This window comes from Nicotiana attenuata, unplaced genomic scaffold, assembly GCF_001879085.1.
Source record: "Nicotiana attenuata strain UT unplaced genomic scaffold, NIATTr2, whole genome shotgun sequence".
NCBI lineage: Eukaryota > Viridiplantae > Streptophyta > Magnoliopsida > Solanales > Solanaceae > Nicotiana > Nicotiana attenuata.
In genome coordinates this window covers 70,968-76,405 of record NW_017671043.1, presented here as the reverse complement: position 1 = coordinate 76,405, position 5,438 = coordinate 70,968, and positions in this window count along the sequence as shown.

The following is a 5,438-nucleotide window of genomic DNA, read 5'->3' as shown; positions in this document are numbered from 1 at the left end:
TATATATATATATATATATGTGTGTGTGTGTGTGTGTGTGTGTGTGTGTGTGTGTGTGTGGAGAGAGAGAGAGAGAGAGAGAGAGAGAGAGAGAGGAGAGAGAGAGATCTCGTATTGTTAATTCGTTGTTGCTGATGTCAGTATTCTAATGCTTATTCACTAGTACAGCGTCTTAACTTCTTTCTCGAAGAATATTAGTGATGAAAGTTAAAAGAAAAAGGCGTATATATTTTATGTGATTGTGAGGTGTAATCAAGATGATGATAGAGTAACTGAATTATCCTGAACTGAGAGTTTGGAGAATTCATATTGACGGCTATTTCAATACTTAAAATTGGAAAGCTGCTACTGTAATTTCTCCTTTTTCTTTTCTCAATTTTCTATTTTGAGTCACCAGTCAACAAACAATTAATGCACGCAATATAGATTGAATTAGGCCGATAAACCACCCGATAACCGCTCGATAAGAGCTAAACCGATACCAATCCGCCCGATATCTTATCGCGTGGCAAGCGGATTAATACATTTAAAAGCCGATAACCGATAAGCCAAATCGTTAAGAGTAAATAACCGTCCAATCCGCCCGATAAGCATCCCTAGTCGGAGATCACGGCGGAAATCTCGGAACGGATCAAATCAAGGGCGGTTATTTGTATCAATCATGAGATTTACTGTTGTAATTAGAATTGTACCTCAATTAGGACTCCTCTAGTATATAAAGAGGGATCCCCACCATTTGTGAGGCCCTCTCATATTCATACAGATCAAGGCAATATAGCATTTCTTTCTTCTGCTCATCAGCTTACTGCTCTTTAATTATCGTTCTTCAATTATTGTTCTTTCACTGTTCCCGTTTTATCGTTCTCGAGGGTTCATCAAGCTCGAGGATACTGTCCAAACGTCGGTCTGTTCTATATTCGTATCGATTTCATCACCTAAATTAACCAATTGGTATTAGGCGAAATCATGTATCCTTAAAATCACATTACAAGTTTAATTGTTACTCGATTTTTAGGGTAAATAGTTTGGCGCCCACCATGGGGCTAAGGATAATAGTGATTGCTTAATATTAACTTTCACAAGACACATTGCTTTTACACTTGTTCTTGTAAGTGTTTTGATTTCAGGAATCAACATGTCACACTCTCAAGCAGTACCCACTCACACTGACACCGGCCTTGGTCTTCATGGCGAAAACGAACACGTAGTCTCCCCGGGAAAGGAAGTGCCTCCAATCAATCCCGACGCACCACAGGCCGTGGATCCGGTTAATGTCAGTTCTCGTGTCGCCGTTCGTGGAGATTTAGGTGCCGACCCCGAAAATAGCAACCGCAGAGACGCCCGGGCAGCCGATCAGAACGCGTAAAATGGTGAAGAAGGAGGAATTAGCCTTCGAATGATATTTGACATGCTACAAACTCAGCAGGCTGCAATAGCTCAACTTTAGAATCGGATACCGAGCAGAATCGAACTCGATACGTCATAAGAAGTTGTTCATAGGGTCGAGCCTGTACAGGAGAAATTGAACGATAATGGGTCAGGAACTGACCCCGCCATCATGAGAATGCTAGAGGAGCTCACTAAACGGATAGAATCAGGTGAAAAGAAAATCGAGGCCAATGACAAAATGGTAGAAACGTACAACTCACGGGTTAACCAAATACTAGGGGCACCCCCGATCCTAAAGGATTCGAAAAAGTTCGTGCAGAAGCCTTTTCCTCAAAGTGCGGCTCCGAAGCCCACTCCTAAGAAGTCTCGTATGCCGGACATACCTAAGTACAATGGGACCATCGATCCTAATAAACACATCACTTCGTACACATGCGCAATAAAGGAAAATGACTTAGAAGATGATGAGATTGAGTCCGTTTTGTTGAAAAAATTTGGGGAAACTTTATCAAAAGGGGGCAATGATATGGTACCACAATTTGCCGCCCAACTCGATCGATTCTTTTGCCATGCTCGCTGATTCGTTCATAAAGGTGCACGCCGGAGCGATAAAGGTCGCAACCAGGAAGTCGGACCTCTTCAAAGTGAGACAGAAGGACAATAAAATGCTAAGGGAGTTCGTATCTCGATTTCAGATGGAACGCATGGACCTACCCCCGATTACTGATGATTGGGCTGTCTAATCCTTCACTCAAGCTTTGAACGAGCGATGTTCGGTAGCGTCACGCCAACTAAAGCAGAATTTGATTGAATATTCAGCGGTGACCTGGGCCGATGTGCATAATAGGTATCAATCAAAGATTAGGGTCGAGGATGATCAATTGGGAGCTCCATCCGGTTCTGTTTACCCAAACAGGTCCGAAGGCAGGATTCAAAGAGACATCGATAGGGAGCCGCGATCGAACAGGGATCGGTACCAACCTTATAATGCAGATCGTACGAACAACGGATCAGGACGTAATCCCATTTGCAATGATCGAAGGAATGATCGAGGTCAAAATTCCCGAGGGCTTATGAGTAAGAGTGGTTTTGATAAACATGTCGAGCCTAAGGAAGCGCCACGGTTGTCAGAGTACAACTTTAGTGTCGATGCTTCAGGTATTGTGTCAGCCATTGGGAGGATCAAGGATACTAGATGGCCCAGACCCCTGCAAACCTATCCAGCTTAAAGGAATCCGAATAAAATGTGCAAGTACCATGGAACCCATGGTCACAGAACCGAGGTATGCAGACAATTAGGGGAGGAGGTAGCTCGTTTATTCCACGAAGGTCATTTTCGAGAATTCTTGAGTGACCGAGCAAAAAATCACTTCATAGATAGGGATGCGAACAGGAAGAACGAACAAAAGGAACCGCAACACGTGATTCATATGATCGTCGGTGGGGTCGATATCCCTAGGGGTCCGACATTTAAACACACCAAAGTCACGATCACAAAGGAGAAATGTACGGAGATTACTTACCAGAAGATACCTTATCCTTCAACGACGAGGATGCAGAAGGGATCGAACAGCCTCACAACGACGCATTTGTAATTTCTATCCTTATGAATAAAATTCAAGTTAAACGTGTGTTGGTTGATCTAGGTAGCTCGGCAAATATTATTCGATCGAGGGTCATGGAGCAACTCAGCCTTCAGGATCAGATCGTACCTGCAGCTCAAGTGCTGAACAATTTCAACATGGAGAGTGAAACCACCAAAGGGAAATCATGTTGCCAGTAAACGTGGCCGAAAATATCCAAGAAACGAAGTTCCACGCGATCGAAGGAGATATGAGGTATTATGCACTACTCGGAAGACCTTGGATCCATAATATGAGAGTAGTACCTTCAACGCTTCATCAAGTCTTGAAATTTCCAACACCGGAAGGAGTCAAAACGGTGTACGGTGAGCAACCAACAACCAAAGAGATGTTTGCAATCGATGAGGTGATACCCGTGTCAACTCTAACATCAACCAAGGGACCAGAATCAAAGGAAAAATAGAAGGTCAAATAGCAACCACAGTTGCCGGCTTCGACCAGATCGGAACAACAGGAAATTATCGAGGACAATGATTGCATGATACCTCGAACCTTCATAATCCCTGATGATTCCGATACCACTAAGTTAACGGTCGAAGAGCTGGAACAAGTCATACTAATCGAGCACCTGCCCGATCGAAAGGTATACCTGGGCACGGGGTTAACTCCCGATCTCAGGGAAAAAATCATTAAATTCCTTATTAAAAATATGGATTGTTTTGCTTCGTCCCACCTTGACATGACAGGGATCCCACTGGAGATCACGATTCGACTGAGCCTGGACCCAAAATTTAGACCGGTGAAACAAAAGAGAAGGCCCCAATCCAAGGTAAAGCACGCATTCATAAAGGATGAGGTAACTAAACTTCTTAAAATAGGGTCCATTTGGGAAGTGAAGTATCCCGAATGGTTAGCCAATGTAGTCGTAGTTCCTATAAAGGGGAACAAACTTAGGATGTACATAGATTATAAGAATTTAAAAAGGCATGTCCCAAAGATTCTTTTTCACTACCTAACATCGATCGCATGATCGACGCCACGGCCAGCCACGAGATCCTTAGTTTTCTCGATGCCTATTCTGGGTACAACCAAATTCAAATGAGCCCGGAAGACCAAGAAAGGACTTCATTTATCACCAAGTATGGAACATATTGTTATAATGTAATGCCCTTCTGGCTAAAAATGCAGGAGCTACCTACCAACGCCTAGTAAATGAAATGTTCGAAGAACATGTAGGTAAGACAATGGAACTATATATTGATGACATGCTAGTTAAATCCCTGCGCGCAGAGGAACATTTAACACATTTGCAGGAAACATTCGAGATACTGAGAAAATACAACATGTAGCTCAACCCCGAGAAATGCGCTTTCGGGGTCGGTTTGGGCAAGTTCCTTGGCTTCATGGTGTCGAATCGGGGGATCTAGATCAACCCCGATAAAATGAAGGCTATCGAAGACATTACCGTCGTAGACAGCGTAAAAGACGTGCAAAGGCTGACAGGGCGGATAGTCGCCTTAGGCCGATTCATCTCGAGATCATCGGATCGGAGTCATAGATTATTCTCTCTACTCAAAAAGAAGAACGATTTCACCTGGACCCTGAAATGCTAACAGGCGTTAGAGGAATTAAAGCGATACCTCTCGAGCCCACCATCGCTTCATACTCCAAAGGCAGATGAAAAACTTTACTTGTACTTGGCTGTCTCAGAGACCGCGGTAAGTGGTGTCCTGGTCCGAGAAGAGAAAGGTACGCAATTCCTAGTTTATTATGTAAGTCAAACTCTAGGAGAAGCGGAAACTAGATACCCACACTTAGATAAATTGTCACTTGCACTGATAAGCGCCTCTAGAAAGCCAAAACCATATTTTCAATGTCACCCCATATGTGTATTAACCACTTACCCGCTTCGAAATGTTTTGCATAAGCCATAATTGTCGGGCCGATTGGCCAAATGGGCCGTCGAACTCAGTGGGTACGATATCAAATATCAACCCCGAACGGCCATCAAGTCTCAAATTCTAGCAGACTTCGTTGCCGACTTTGCACCAGCCCTCGTGGCCGAGGTCGAAAAGGAGTTATTGCTAAAATCGAGCACATCCTCGGGGGTGTGAACCCTTTTCACAGATGGTGCTTCAAGTGTGAAGGGGTCCGGGCTAGGTATCATTCTGAAGCCACCCACATGCAATACGATTAGACAATCTATCAAAACCCCTAAGTTGACTAACAATGAGGCCGATTATGAGGCCATGATTGCAGGTCTCGAGCTGGATAAAAGTTTTGGAGCTGAGGTCATCGAGGCCAAATGTGATTCCCAGCTCATGGTTAACCAGGTTAACAAAACCTTCGAAGTTCGAAAAGATCGAATGCAAAGGTACTTGGATAAATTGCAGGTAACCTTACACCGGTTCAAAGAATGGACCCTACGGCATGTGCCTCGAGAACAGAATGGTAAGGCCGGCGCCC